Source organism: Acanthochromis polyacanthus, chromosome 8 (genome assembly GCF_021347895.1).
Source record: "Acanthochromis polyacanthus isolate Apoly-LR-REF ecotype Palm Island chromosome 8, KAUST_Apoly_ChrSc, whole genome shotgun sequence".
NCBI lineage: Eukaryota > Metazoa > Chordata > Actinopteri > Pomacentridae > Acanthochromis > Acanthochromis polyacanthus.
Window position 1 is genome coordinate 39,470,997 of NC_067120.1, and position 17,113 is coordinate 39,488,109.

Here is a 17,113-nt window from a genome sequence, read left to right on the forward strand (position 1 = left end):
AAAAACACTTGAAATCAACAGTGAACATGGATCCAGACAGTTGGTCCGTACTTTGTGAATGAGTATAACACCCGGACACTTCTTGGTACGAGTTGACTGATTGTTGCAACCAATATTCAGTTGTTTTTTTTTACATTTTCAGAATAAAACAATTTCAAAAAATGCACTACTTTGGCTCTGCTGCAGCCGCCTCTCTCCATCTGTAGTCACAATTCTGTGCTTTGTCTTAGTCCAAATTCTGACACAAAATTTTCATTTTCCTGCAAATGTTCATCAGAAATCCTTGATCATTAATAGTCTGTATTAGCCCTGAAAACACAGCCCACAGTCTGCGGTCCAAACGTCTTTGGTAAAGGGTTTTATGATAAAAACCAAACAAGGTTGCAGTAGCTTCAGCAGAAGGCGCATTATAATATGTGTAAATGAATGACACAAGCGTTTACACCTCAGATATGGATCATGGCGGCAACACCTCGGGTAGAAAAAGCTGGAAACATTTTTGAAATCACATCTGCGACGTGGCAGAGATGGCAAGCAGAAGCATTGAAATGTCATGCAGGCTGTTCTGTGGGGATGTTTGCTGCATCTTTAAATAAGTATGTGCTTCAGCTTGTCTACCGTCACCTTTTACCTACTCCTGTTTTCCTACGAGATCGTCCCCATTTCACAGCCTCCCCCACATTCGTGCACGTGTCGAGAGCTTTTCCTAATTAACACGTCTGAAAATAGCATGCGATGGTGTGAAGGTGAGCGGTGTGTTTACGAGACCCGAACAACGGCAAGGTTTCTTACAGGGGAAACTCTGATTTCTAGTTTTCGTGCACATGCTGAGCTGTCACAGAGCTCCTGTTAGGGAATCTGAATGAAGCCAAAACATAAGGTGTGCTACATTTTGGAGATTTTAAAGGGATAGAACTACACCATGAAAACTAAATAACACTCCAAGAAACTCTGGGAAGAAGTTTTTGAAAAGCATCAGTCAGGATGATACAAGAACATTTATCAGATATCTCTTTGAGTCCAGTTAAATCCATCATTAAGGAATGGAAGGAAGATGGAACATGAATGAATCTGATTAGAGCAGGACGTCCTCAAAAAGTGAGACACTCGGAAGAAAGACTAGGAAGGGAGGCCACCAAGACACCTAGTATGACTCCTCTGAAGGAGTTCCAGCTTCAGCAGCTGAGATGTTAAAGACTGTTCATCAACAACTGTTGTCTGTTCTTCACCAGTCAAAGCTTCATGGAGACACAGAGAAAGACTCTGGAAGACACCGGGAAGAAGGTTCTTTGGTCTGAGGAGACCAGAATGGAGCTTTTTGTGCATCAGACTAGATGTTATGTTTGACACCAAACACTGGACATCATCACAAACACACCATCCTCAGGCATGGTGGAGGCAGCATCATGATGCTCCTCAGCAGCAGGTCCTGGAAGGCTCGTAAAAGCAGAGGATAAAACAAATGCAGTAAAGTCTAGAGAAATCCTGAAGGACAACTTGATGCAGTCTGAAGGGAACTGAGACTTGGAGAAGATTTATTTTCCATCCAGACGATGAGCCGAAGCAAACAGCGAAAGATCCTCAGAAGTGGTTTGAAGACACTTTTTGCAGTTGCGGTCCATCTACCCATCCTGACCTGAAAGGGTTGAATACTGATGCATTCATTCACTTTGCCCTTCATGTTTTTAATTAATTGACATTACTTTGTAGAAACCTGTTGTCATGTTGACATTTTGTAAATTCTTGTCAACAGAGACAAATTTATTTCAATGTTTTAAAGCGATGAAGGGAAAACATTGGATGTCTTTAGGGTGTCTTTAGTGCATTCTGTCCAATGAGTGATTAACAAACAGGATGTTAGTGATTTGCATTTTGGTTTAGCAACCAATTAGCTAGAAAGCCTCGTTAAAGGTCACATGTTGCCATTCCACTGGAAAATCATTGTCCCAGTAAGACATCAATGAGCTGCTCATCTCGCTGATTAAGATTAACCAGAGTCACATTATGTGAACGGTGCACGTTAGGAAGCTGCTGCTCCGAGTCTTCGGCGCAACATCACTGAAAATCAGATTGAACAAAATGAACGGATTCATCACGAATGTCAGCATCTGCAAGCACACCAACACGTATGTAGGAGCCGCCACGCTCTGACGAGTTGATTCATTCGACTGAATCCGCCTCTGAAGCTCCGGGCGGTAATCAGCTCTGTGATGTCTCCGAGGTGGACATGAATCCTGGCAAACCGGCAGGTCTGTGCAGAGACAGAGGATCAAAAGGGCCTTCAGCTCTGCACTGATAATGTGATATCTTCCTGCCATCGCACAGACTCCAGGTTTCAGACTATAGAGTGTCGGCCGCTACTCTTATGAGCACTCAAATCAAGCCTGCGGTCAAGATTATGGTCACTTGCGCTCGGACGATTAAATTAGACCGGTGCTCTGAAGCGGCCCAATAAAGCAGAGAGAGAGCGTGGACAGTCCATCTTCTCCAATTATAATGCTAACACCTGCTGTCCCTCAGGAGCAGCCGGCCTTCGTCTACAAGCCTCTCCATCACTTAGTCGTTCATAATGTCAGACTAACTCCATCTTCTCATTCTTATTATTCGTCCTCCTCTCTGTGAGTATCATGTTTAACATTCTGCTATAGTGAAATGAATCATAGTTTTTAACGCTTGTGACAGCGACAATCCCAACAAGAAAAGCACTCAGAGAATGCAGTACTCCTCCAAGGCTGCAAGGCATTTTGGACGGATGAAATCTTGGTAAACTTTGTGGCAGAAATCACAGCAATATAGAATGTGTCCATTTAATCTAGATGTACCCACAAACAAAATGACCTTGCGCTGAGCACAGGCGTGTGTTATACGTGTATATGTTATGTACAGATACCAAATGGTGAGGCCTAAATATGTAGTGGGCGGCGGGAATTGATGGGACTCAGAAACACCCCCACAATTTAATCAATTGTTCCTTGTATCATTTCTGACGGATCATGCTGTGACTCAGTCCGCCTGCTAAAGGCCAGTGATGATCAGGCAGCTTTGTCAAACATGTACTGTACATTCCGGACTATAAGCCGCTACTTTTTTCTCATGCTTTCAACCCTGCGGCTTATACAACGATGCGGCTAATGTATAGATTTTTACGGGCAAGCTTCATGCCGTCAATACGTTGAGCTTCGTCACATCAGACCAATGAAACTGTTCGAATTAAATCTAACGCACACACACTAAATTCTTCAGATCGGTCATTTTGCGCTTCATGCACACACTCTCATCATGGAAAACACACGAAGAAATGCATATGGTACAGCTTTTAAGCTAAAGGCAAACGATCTGCCTGTTGAAGAAAGAAATAGAGCTGCTGCACGTAAATTTGGCATCAATGACTCAATGGTGAGACGTTGGAGTCGACAGCGTGAACTGACTGTGTTACTGCCGTGTTCGGGAAAAAAGCATTTATTTAATTAAAAGTTAAAAGGATCTTTCTGTGTAAATATCTCATGTTACATTGTGCAGCTTATAGACTTGTGCTGCTCATGTAAGTACAAAACTTTTTCTTTTTAAATTTAGTGGATGTGGCTTGTATTCAGGTGCGCTCAATAATCTGGAAATTATGGTAGTCAAAAATCAATTCTGGATCAAAATTTGGAGTCTTCAAAAAGCTCTCGAGAGAGTCTTCAAGCAGTCTTCAGAGTCTGACGTGAATCATGTTTATTCAATAGAGAGGCTGTAAGAACAAACGTGAGCAAAACCTTGAGATTTTAAAAGACCACACAAAGCGTTACATCGTCTTTTATACCTTCTTCTAAACACTTTTCTTCAGCTCTGAGAAACCACAATCCATCGTCTTAGACTCAATCAGGATGCATATGGTGTAATCAAATCAAAAGTTTAACCACCTCTTCTTTTTTATATCTGCTAGGTTAGCATGATTTGACCTTGGTCTCAATTCACGAGTACAGACGAACAGCGGGCATGCACCTCTGGTCTTAACGTCTCATATGGACTTCATGGGCTTCCGTTGGTTTGCCGTTCTCCACAGGATTATTTAGTGTATTCATAAATTCAGTTAACACGTTAGCTCTTCCAATCTTATCATTGCTTGCTCTAAAATTTGCTTTACACATCCTATTCATCTTATTTTATCATTTGTTCAGTCTTAAAATGCCACAACAGTAAGTCCTGATAAGTCCTCAGCAGTGGATTTGTAGAAGGATCACAATCATGTGATCATCAGCAGGCAGCTGACGTAGTGTCCACTTGTTGTCATGGTTACAGTGACGCTTTGCCGCTATCTGGCAGTGATACAGAAATCTTATTAATAATTATATTAGATAAATTATAAATTTTAGAGTTACAGGCCCTTGAAGAACATAGAGGTGGGTTAAGTTACTTTTTCCAGCATTTTTAAGCTTTCATAACTTCATGCCTTGATAAATTCATGTAGGTATCTTCTATACGTGTGAGGTTTTAATACGCTGGAAAAAGTAATGCAACTCACCCCCGTGTACTTCAGGGCCTGGACCTTGGAAAATATTAATATATCTATATAATATACAGTTAAAAAGCATTAAATTTCACCATGTTTTATTGTTCTTTGTGAAGTTTATTCTGCACAAACTCACTGCGAGCATTTGTCAGTTTTACTTTTTGGAGCATTGAGAATAATTCCTCTTAAACTGGTGTTAAAAATGCGTAAAGCAGTCTAAGAATAGTCTGTTTCACCATGTTCTGACTGCTGAAGCTGTATCCATGGCAAACTGGTTCATTCTTTTATTAGATCTGAACACAGTTTTCATACAATGTGTTCTGTATTATCTATTCTGTTTATCATACGCAGATTAAATCCTTTATCAGATTGCTGGTCAGCAGATAGAGAAGCCTCATCGATTGGTTGTACAAAGTGTTTGTCTTCTACAAAGTTGTGCGCCGTCCTGGAGTTTGGTGTTGAAATAAACTTCTCTGTTTTTCGTGCTGTAGTGCTGTTGGAGTGGCTCGGAGCCACGAGGACAAAAAGCAAAGCGTTTATTCAGCTCACTTAAACACCGGAGATCCTGTTACATGAGAGCCAATCAGTAAATATCTGCCTGGATGAACTCGGTGGAAGGAAACGACTCGTCGCCTCGGCTCAGCTTCGGCTGTGAGGATAAATAGAGGCTGGCAGAATCAGGTCTGAAGGCCTAAAGCATCCTAATAACTGTAAACAGCAGTGAGACGACTGTACATGCAGCTGTACGGGAAGATATTCTGATCAAGTTCAAAGAGACTCCATTTGTTTTGAAAGAAATATTCACTAACTCCAAATAGTTTACCTCTCGTGTTACAAGAGATTCTGTCATTTCTCATTCATCTAAATGTTCATCTGTTTTCTATAATCTCTAAGGACACGACAACCAAAGTAGATGTAGGTCTGAGATCGATACTGAAGGGTTTTCTACAATTTATTACAGTAATTTAAGACATTTCTTAAGATGATAAACCGAAATCTACTTCACAAAATAATACTGGACTCCCAAATAATGTACTTATTAGGAGTTTCACATCATTATGCTTCCACCATGCTACACATCATGATGATGTCACCACCGCGCTTCATCTTATGATGATGTCACCACCGTGCTTCACATCATGATGCTGCCACCACCATGCTTCACATCATGATGCTGCCACCACCGTGCTTCACATCATGATGCTGCCACCACCGTGCTTCACATCATGATGCTGCCACCACCGTGCTTCACATCATGATGCTGCCACCACCATGCTTCATCATGATGCTGCCACCACCATGCTTCACATCAACATGATGCCACCACCATGCTTCACATCATGATGCTGCCACCACCATGCTTCACATCAACATGATGCCACCACCATGCTTCACATCATGATGCTGCCACCACCGTGCTTCACATCATGATGCTGCCACCACCGTGCTTCACATCATGATGCTGCCACCACCATGCTTCATCATGATGCTGCCACCACCATGCTTCACATCAACATGATGCCACCACCATGCTTCACATCATGATGCTGCCTCCACCGTGCTTCACATCAACATGATGCCACCACCATGCTTCACATCATGATGCTGCCACCACCATGCTTCACATCAACATGATGCCACCACCATGCTTCACATCATGATGCTGCCACCACCATGCTTCACATCATGTTTGCACTTTCAGCCTTCCTGTTTCCATTAGGTGTTCAATCCAACAGCTTTGACTGCCACATTAATGCAGAGTGCGACAAAATAGCCACTACCAGACGCAGCTAAAGTTCTGTAAGCACGAGTTCTACACTGACGTTGGCGATGCTTGTGAGAAAAAAACTGCTGAGGTGAAAAAAATGGTGCTTGTTGTTCTCTATTATTGTTTTTAAGTTCACTTTTTTTGTAATTGATTTCTAGGGATAAAGGGGCAGACATAATAAGACTTGTCTTCTTTCTGCTCCCTTTCATTCATGTTTGGTGACTGTCTGTATTTACATGAAACATTTTTTTATTTTACAAATGAATGAAATAAAACAAACAAACAAACAAACAAACTCTAAATCAACATTTAGACCCAATTTTGTAAAGCCATTGAGAAATACCTTTTTCCCTGATCAAAAACAATGAAAGAGGTTCTACAGAGGTGCTCTCTGCTGTTGGAACATGCTTGAAGGTTCGGGATGCTCTAAAATGATTTCTGGAAATTCATTCAGAGTGTCAAGGAGATGCCTAGTCTGTCCCAATAAGCACATAAATTATTTAGTATTTTGAGTATTTGTACCGTGAGCTTCTGTTTCGGTTGGCAGGAAATCATTTCCCAATGATGAGACCACAAATCTTAAGGCTTCAAACGTTTCGGCTTCTAGGGTTCCCTGCCTCCTCAAAGGACGGCTTGGTTCGGTCAGGAGGGCAAATTCGTCTCTCAGATTCCACCAGAGTTAAATAATTTGCGAGACTTACTCGGAAAAACTGCTTTGTAGTTGTTTTATGAGTAAGAAAATGCATTGGCTATGTTAGTCAGACCTCAAGGACACACAATGAGTCTCGGCGATGAATACTAAACGTAGACGGAATTAGAAAAGTCCATAGGGCAACTTTAAGTCTCAGCAGAATTTTAAGCCTTGTGATTGGATGCTGAAAGGTAGGTTGGCAATGAGAGAGCCGGCATTTTAAGAAATATGCTGTTTTTGCCAGGAGTTGGGATCATGTCTGTACACTAAATATGAATTTAGAGCCAATGGGCTTTATGTTAACGATTAGCATAAAGACTGGAAATGGGGCGGAACAGTCTGGTTCTCTTCAAGGTTCAAAATCTTGCTTGTGAGCATTAGTGGTGTTCTGTATTTGTTAAATGTTACCTGTGCTCCCTGTTTACTGTCCTTATGCTAAGCTAGTCACCTGTTGGCTCCAGATAGAAGTCTGCTTCATTACTTACTACTAACAGAAACCAACAGTCACTGTATTACAAATTCCACCTTTTATTGTTTAAGAAAAGATGTTCCGTCATTCTTTAAAGATAATTATTTCAGCTGCTCTTCTCCGGAAGGGTTGTGTTGCTCTACATTTCTCTTTACGTTACCACAAATATGTTCTACTGGATTCAACTCAGGCTGCATACTTGTCCAGATTGTAGCATCTCCTCTGTAGAAACTTTTGTGTAATATTGTTGTTTGGATGGTTCTCATGCTGGAATGTTCCTCTTCTTCAAGCTTCTACAGGTTGGGAGTCATCTTATCAAACAGTATTCTGATTTATCCACAGACATTCACGGTGCATCAACATCCATTTCACTCCTGCAGCCCCATGCCATCATACTTCCACCTCCGTGCTTCACTGTCAGGACTACACATCCACTGTGGTCGCCCTGACCAAGTTCACACCAAACATGCTGGACTCCATCTGAACCCAACTAATTCATCTTCAGCTGACCACAGAATGTTCTCCAACGTTCATCAGGCTATTTTTTATGTTCTTAAGCAAACTTTCAACTGAAAGATATTTGTTCTTGTCCTCCATCCATAGAGGTTGATGTTCTGAAGTGTTCTTTACACTGTCTGAGCTTCACACTAACTCTGGTTTCCATTGATAACCCCTGAGCCAAGTCTGAAGCAGCTGGATTGTGATAGTAGTTTGTTGTCCATGGAGCCATTTTAGGAGGACTGATTGGTGGTACTATGACTCCTGATGACTGCTGCAGCTGTTCTTCCACCAGTTTTTAGCTGATCTTCCAGGTTTCTTTTCCATCTTTGAAACATCACAGTCAGATTTTACTAGAAATTTCTTTTTCGTGTGGAGCCATGATGAAGACATGGATGTTGACACAAAACCGAGAAAGTTCTGCTGTTCACGGGTCATTTTAGAAGCATGTGCATTCAGTTTGGCTGATTGGAAATCACATGTGATCCCAGCTGGATTCACTTTTGTTGCATTGAGGACCTACTCTGGGGTCTATGTTGACAATATGGCCTCTCAAAAGCATTCCTTTTCGACTGTTCATGAGCGGAAACACTTTTTGTCAAGTTAAAAATGATACAGGTAGCATTATTTTGAACCATTTGGCTAATTTATTTTGTATACTGTACATCTACAAAATGTCATTGGTAGTTATTAAAGACAGAAATTAAGAAACATGAGGCTTAATGGCAGATTAAGTGAGGATGAACTACAACATACAACTAAACGGTAGGAAAGTAGACACACTTCCACCATGTGTGCATACAGTCCATGCATGTTTGCCCTGTTAGCGTTCCCCCAATGACTCAATTGGCCGTAAGTGTTTGGAGAATCATATTTCTCACTTAGTCAATATGGGCAAATGGAAGGACGAGTGCTTGTTGTATGGTGTCATTTCTCATAGTTGGGAAATGGGAAGCTCCTTCAATGAATTAACAACAAACGCACACATAGACACAGTTTTAGTGTTCAGCCTGACCCCATTCATCAAGGTCCTAATTACGGCCAACCAGACTGCAGTCAATACTATCGACTGGCCCTTCAGGGTCCAGCATCTCCCAGCTCTTCGTCGTCTTTGTCGCCAAAAAATCTTCCGTCGAACGAGGACGAAGCAACAAGACGGAAAATCCCCCAGCAGACGAGCCAAGATGTAGCTCCCAAAATCGTTAAACACAAGAAGGAAAAGATGGAACCATCAACTGGCAAGAATTCAATACGCAAAAGCAACACAGTTAAATGATTCATGGGTGCTCACTGAGCCGGGACTGATCAGTGAGTCTCAGGAGTTTCCTCTCATTAAATTACACCTTTAAACGTCAAAGTAGCATTTTAGCTCAATATCGCTAATATGTCACAAATCAAGAGTGGTTTAAACAGAAGACAGGAAAGGAATAAAGTTCAAAATGCACTTTATCTGCTAACTTAGCGTAAAAGTGAATGTGGCACAGTTTCTCGGATCAGTAAACTAAAACAAGATGGTACCAGTCAATAACGATTAGCCTCCTTCTGCTTTCTTTGCGCTCTGCTTGGTTGATTTCATTCAGTTAGAAGTTACAGAAGAAGGAAAAAACACCCGTCAGTAGTCGCTAATGAATAAAAATCTCACACAGTTTAGTTGGAGGACATACAGTTTCAGCTTTCTACAGGTTGGTATCAATCAAAGGGTCAAATCGTAGCTCAAATTTCACCAAAGTTGGACCAAATAAAGTAAATTCACTGAATTTACTCATGTTCACACAAAAGAAAGTGGTTATTTGATCTATAAAGTCTACATTTTACAAATATACATAAAATTGGACGACAAATTTTGTCAGGTCAATCACTAAACAGCAGCTTTAAATTCAGTTTTTATTCTTTGCGAGTTGCTTCACATCTTAATGCTGATACCACCGTGCTTCACGTCATGATGCTGCCACCACCATGCTTCATATCATGATGCTGCCACCACCATGCTTCATATCATGATGCTGCCACCACCATGCTTCATATCATGATGCTGCCACCACCATGCTTCATATCATGATGCTGCCTTCACCGTGCTTCACGTCATGATGCTGCCTCCACCATGCTTCACGTCATGATGCTGCCTTCACCGTGCTTCACGTCATGATGCTGCCTTCACCGTGCTTCATATCATGATGCTGCCACCACCGTGCTTCACGTCATGATGCTGCCTTCACCGTGCTTCACGTCATGATGCTGCCTCCACCGTGCTTCACGTCATGATGCTGCCACCACCATGCTTCATATCATGATGCTGCCACCACCGTGCTTCACGTCATGATGCTGCCTTCACCGTGCTTCATATCATGATGCTGCCACCACCGTGCTTCACGTCATGATGCTGCCTTCACCGTGCTTCACGTCATGATGCTGCCTCCACCGTGCTTCACGTCATGATGCTGCCTCCACCATGCTTCACGTCATGATGCTGCCTTCACCGTGCTTCACGTCATGATGCTGCCTCCACCGTGCTTCACGTCATGATACTGCCTTCACCGTGCTTCACGTCATGATGCTGCCACCACCATGCTTCATATCATGATGCTGCCACCACCGTGCTTCACGTCATGATGCTGCCTACACCGTGCTTCACGTCATGATGCTGCCACCACCATGCTTCATATCATGATGCTGCCACCACCGTGCTTCACGTCATGATGCTGCCACCACCGTGCTTCACGTCATGATGCTGCCTTCACCGTGCTTCACGTCATGATGCTGCCACCACCATGCTTCATATCATGATGCTGCCACCACCGTGCTTCACGTCATGATGCTGCCTTCACCGTGCTTCACGTCATGATGCTGCCTTCACCGTGCTTCACGTCATAATGCTGCCACCACCGTGCTTCACGTCATGATGCTGCCTTCACCGTGCTTTTCCTGTTTTGTACCAGAGCTGATTTTGCTTACTTTTATTGGCATATAGAAGATTTTCCACTGTATTTGATTCATTTTGTATTTTATTGTCATTGTGGTTGACTATCAGTTAAAAGAAACTGTTTAAACTAAATAAGTTTTGTCCAAGAGCAAACTTTGTTTTTTCTCTAAGTTTTTTTCCTCCAAGTTGTCAGAAAACCTGCTGTTTTATGGCAGTGCTGTTGGTAACTCTAAATGACTTCTCTGTGACTGTGGGACACAAAGAATCCCACTGATATAAAGTCATAATCAGTCCTTCTGAGCCAGCTGAGATCCGTGTGGCTTCCAGACGAGGATTTTAATTACTTTTCCTGTAATTAATAGCATGTGTGGATTAACAGGGAGGTGTTACAGCTTCCAGGTTGGATTCTTCTAATTTTAACTGCAAACACTAATCAGCAGTCACAAGTTTAAGCCCCCAGAGCGGCCTTATTATTACACAAGAAGCTCATTTGTTATTCTATAAGCGTGCAGCTTGGATGTATACGTTTCAGTCTGGTGCATGTGTCCGGGTTTGGCTGGAGGCTCACTGTGTGCAGCAGCCGTGATTAATGCACCTAGACCGGCTCAGAGTTCCTCCCAGTAGAGCTGACCCAGTTCTGCTGGGGACACCGACGGAGATTAAGGAGAAACTACATATTGATGCGTTTCTTTGGGCCGCCAACACGCATGTAAAACCCTGAGACGCACATGTTAACACAAATCTCAGTAAACAGACCTGCAAAAACAACCTCACATCCCTGTTTTTTGTGTATACACATGTAAATAGGGGTTTGGTGTAACATCAGACCTCCACAGAAGGACTCCATAGTTCTTGAAGCGTAGTTACACTATAAAATAAATAAATAAATACATGTTTTATCTGAGTAGAATTTCCGTTTTATTGAATTCCAAAACATATCTAGTAAAATGACAAAAATAAATGTATAAATTTGCATCTTAACCCTCAAGAAAGGTGCTCAAACTGTAAAAAAAAAAAAAAATTTTTACAAATACAATTTTTTTTTACAAGTTTTGACTAAAAAATGTGCAAAACATTATTTTACAGATATCTGCCATCATTTGAAAGACAAATTAGGTGTCGTATGGATCTAAACAAATGGACTACTATCATAAATGTGAGTTTTCAAATTTTCCCGTAAGAATAGAATATTTATTTAATTAGTTCACATAAAACATCTACATTCTTACAAATAGTAATTAGATTTTTTACAGCGTGTGGCCTTTTTTTTTTTTTTTTTTTTTGCTGTATTTAAATATCATTACAGCTATTTGACGAGAAAATAATAAATATGAAGTTATTTAATTCCTAATTATTTTTAAGTTAAAAACACAGATTTTTAATCTGGATGTTATTTACAGTTTTGGACACTTTTTATGTTGAGCAGGTAAATTAATTATTTTTTGGTTCTTTTATGGGATGTTAGCTGTAATTTAACAAAAAGAAAGAAAAAAATTACACCCCCTGGTAAAAGTTTTGAGACACTTTGTCATTCAAATAAATTAGAACCCGTCTCAAAACTTTTGACAGCGGGTATAAAGAAACTGCAACTGTAAATTGTTAAGAATTTGAATTAAAAATGTATTTTTTTAACATTTTTTTTGCAGAGAAAGTGTCCCAGAGCTTGTTTGAAGTTAGAGTTGACAATGTTGACTGCAGTCTGCTGGTAATGGATGATTAATAAGGATTATATTTACTCTGACGCTGGAGACAGAAGAGCTTCAGCCTCAGAGGAAGGTCTAACCCACTTCTACTGACCCTCTTTAGCTCTTTAAACCACAAACAGGTCAGAGCCGGTTTGGTTCTGACCCAGCTAATGAGGATTTTCTGGCTTTGAACTTCATTAAATGATGAGCAGCAGCTGTGAAGCTGGTTTTAAAGCGATGGCCAAACTCCAAACACTGGGGTAGGTTCCTCAGAAACCCTCAGTTCAGTTCAGTTTTTATGGAAATCCCATCAAAACGAGAGAATCTTTACACATGTGATGATATAAGCAAAAATATCTGTTTTCAAGAACAGAAAAAAGTCTCAGAAAGATGTTGATAGTCCCAATAGCCTTTGCATTTATCGTTCATTAGCATGCTAAATGGTTAGCCTCACGGACTCTAAACATTAACAACACCGTCCATATTCTCTAAATTATATCTGACGTACCACCTTATCTCCAAGCATTCAGCGCACAAGACTTCCCATGTCGTAATCACAAGCTGGAGAGTTCCAGTTTGAAGGCAGTAAATGACAAAGGCTAATGTTTTGCAGCTATAAGATTTCATAGCATGATGGCTATGGTGGCTCAGTGTGTTAGCATGCTAACATTTGCCATAAAGTGCTGCACAAAGTAGACCTGAACTCAGGGTTAGGCCGATACTTTTGCAGATTTTTGGTCATAAACAGTTGGAACTGAAGCAGTTGCTGCAGGACTTTGGACGAGCTTTGATTTGTAGATATTTTCAAGCCCAAACACAGTTAAAAATGATAAAATCTCTAGAAACCCTGTGCTATGCCAGTGCTGTATGACTGCCTGTATAGCAGAACAACATGTACATGCTGTAGCATGAATAGAACCACATGTATGTCCACTGGTTGCTTTCAAAGTCTCTTCCATCAATTGGTTTTAATTTTTTTGCCATTTCAAACACAAAATTTTCTTCATAATTCTGACATCTGAGAAAAGATGCTAATCCCAACATCCACCTCTTTTCATTTTGCATTAGCATTAGCGTGGTGAATAGTTAGCTTCATGACTTCTAGATGCCAACGATACCATCCATATTGTCAAACTTGTGTCCAACATGCTACAATTCCAAGCATTTGGTAAACACGATTTCCCGTTTCATAATCAAGTCTCTGTGAAAGTGCTGCTGTAATCATAAAACCCAACAGGCTACAGTGGCGCCTGAATCCTGTTGACAAGGACGAACATTGCTGCTTCAATCCATCCGTCTGAGCAGCGAAACAAAGACAAAGCAGAAGAAACGTCAATTGAATTGGCAGTCGTGACCCTTTCTTTAGCTAAGCTCCACACAGTTTCATTGAACGTCGCATTGATGTTCTTTATTCAGTCTCTCTACTCTTTCAAATGGCCTCTTTCTGTTCACAAGTAGAGTTTGTGTTGAAGGAATCAGAGGGAACGAGTCAAGGCTGGAGAATAAACACAGGAGAAGTCAAATCTGTTATATTATCTGTAAAACAGGTCAAGTTAATTTTCAAAGAGTAGAAAGCTTCAGGACAATGACAAAGAAAAGGCCATTAAGAGCTTTGAGGAACTGATAAAGTAACATAAACACGATGAAAACGCTCAAGAGACATGAATGAATCCAAAGATTCATCCAAAGGAGTTTTATTTTGATAAATCTGTTCGGTTCCACCAGCTCACTTCTGTCTCCAGTGACTATAATCTGGATGTTTTGGGAGAATCTGCAAAGACAGGGCCATAAAATGATTGTGATTTGTAGCGGTAATTGACTGTATCAATGATAATAGGAAAATTATTCATTAGAAAGCTTAATAGTAAGGTTGTTGCTAGAGGTACGGACCCGTACCCGTAGCCTGTGGACTACGGATACGGCACTTGCCATTTGCCAATCAGATACGCGAGATCTGGTCACGTGACTCCTGGTAGACGCTAGCTGTACGGACCCGTAGCATCGGTACTACAGGTACGGACCCTAAACCTGACCCTAACACTAACCCTAACCTTAACCTTTGCTTACCTTTCAACAGTTTGCAGTGGTTAGCAGCTTCTTGACTCGCGAGACTCGCGTACGGGTCCGTATCTGTCTGGCAAATGGAAAGTGCCGTATCCGTAGACACTACCTAATAGTTTCACTTAAAGGTGCTGCATTGAGCCATTTTCAACAATTTTCAAGTCATTTTGGACAAATTTTGGTCGATCTGAACACATTTTGTTATAGTTTGGCCAAGTTTTGAAGCATTTAAAATAGATTTTGAATCATACTGGACAAATTTTGATAATTTTTTAATCTTTTTTAGGTCATTTTTGACAACAGCAGAACATTTGGTGAACGTTGCTGATGGCTCAGACATTTCAAAGTTCTAGAGCCAATTTCATCAAATTGTGAGTTACTTTGGACGAATTTAAATTAATTTTAGATGCATTTTCAGTCATTTTAGAGACAATAGCAGCACATTTGGTGATCTTTGTTCATGGATCAGACATTTTTAGAGTTTCTGAGTGATTTTGGATTAATTCTGAGACATTTTGAACATGTTTTGATTAATTTTAGATGAATTTCGAGTCCTTTCAGACAAATTTATGAAAGTCTCACGTCCCAGAAAATGTTTTAAAGTTTTTCAGCTTAAAAATACCCTGAAGATGTTTGATTTCTTTATGACTGTATGATTCCTAGTTTTAATTCTTAAGTTCTGAAGTGTACATATATATATATATATATATATATATATATATATTAAAAAGGATCAATAATTATTCATAACGATGATAAATGTTGTTAGCTTCATCGCCCAGGTCTGATATTTGCTATGATTTCTATTCTGAGGAAGGATTTCAAAGGAGAAGTGTTTGAGAGTAGTGTATTTGCTGGCTATTCACCGATTCTCATTGACGTTTGCCACTTTATAAAAGATTAACAGTTAATTAAAGACCGCCTGGATATGCAGAATAGTCTTTATTAATCCCAAGAAGTGTTGACATGTGATCTTGTTCATGATTACTGCATGCTGTGATCCCACAATTTGCCCATAAACAAGAAGAAAAAAGGAGCTTCTATGTCAAACTGAGCCGGCAGATGAGGAGGAATTCCCTGGCAGGAGGATCTAACTTCCTCTCCGCCGCTGTAGATTTATCCAAGTGAATAATGTAATATAGACGGTGTCGCTGTATCTCTGTCAAACCAAGCCCAGCCTGATGTCGCTGCAGATCTGGGTCACTACCCCAAGTGTTTCCATTGCTTTCATTAAACATTAACTGCATCTAAGTATATTTCTGTGTCTCTACCTCTAAAAACCACAGATGAGTTCCACTCGGAGAGGAAATTAGATACGAGTCCGTTGATATGTTTTCCTCCCTCCGCTGTTCTAAGAGGATCTTACAGTAGTTTTGGCTCTTTTTGATAGTTTGAGCAGATTCCATGCAAAGTAAAGGCTGCTGCAAATTTATCAACCTACAAACTAAGACTGCACCTACAGCTGTGTTAATCATTGGTAAATCTGTTGATTCTTTAACTGTTTAGTCAATAAAATGTCAAAGAATTGGTGAAAACCCAGCGATAATCAGTGTACCGTGATGGAGGAAACAGTAAATAGACTCAGGATTCTGGGGATATGGTCTCAGATTTTGTTCATACATCACTTATGTGCACTTTAGGACCCAAAACTAAGTTCTGTAAAAAATAAAAAAATTGGAGGACTTCCTATGCAAATTTTTACATTTTTGCCATCAAAAACCCTTTGAAGCCATTTTAATGGTTCATTATCTCCTGAAATAAAACTCCACCAGCCATGAAGTTTGATGAGACAGAACTACTTCCAGCACATCAGAATGATCAAATGGTTCCAGCAGATGCCAGATTTTTAATTGCTGGGCTTTGAAAATGGAAAAACAAGCAAAACTTTCAATCCATGGTGGCATTACGTCTCCATAAAGTTCTGTAAGTATATATATATATATATATGGATGATCCATATTTCTACCAAAAATACAGACTATGGTCAACAGTTCACCAAAGATGGCTTGAATCTTGTCTGAACTTACTTGAAATTTGTCCAAAAGGATTCAAAATTTGCCCATTATTTATATATATACAGATATTTAGTCTAAATGTTGATGTGAACTCATTGGTAGGAAACAAACTGGTGTTCATAGAGGTCCAGATGTTGGTGTTCATAGAGGTCCAGATGTTGGTGTTCATAGAGGTCTAGATGTTGGTGTTCATAGAGGTCTAGATGTTGGTGTTCACAGAGGTCCAGATGTTGGTGTTCATAGAGGTCCAGATGTTGGTGTTCATAGAGGTCTAGATGTTGGTGTTCATAGAGGTCCAGATGTTGGTGTTCATAGAGGTCCAGATGTTGGTGTTCATAGAGGTCTAGATGTTGGTGTTCACAGAGGTCCAGATGTTGGTGTTCATAGAGGTCTAGATGTTGGTGTTCATAGAGGTCCAGATATTGGTGTTCATAGAGGTCTAGATGTTGGTGTTCATAGAGGTCTAGATGTTGATGTTCATAGAGGTCCAGATGTTGGTGTTCATAGAGGTCTA

At 40.5% G+C, this 17,113-nt stretch overlaps 1 protein-coding gene across 1 annotated transcript in view; it reads right to left on the reverse strand.

The window, feature by feature from the left end:
• syt9b (synaptotagmin IXb) overlaps window positions 1–17,113 on the reverse strand; it is a 61,929-nt gene that overhangs the window by 16,240 nt on the left and 28,576 nt on the right. The window lies entirely within an intron of this gene.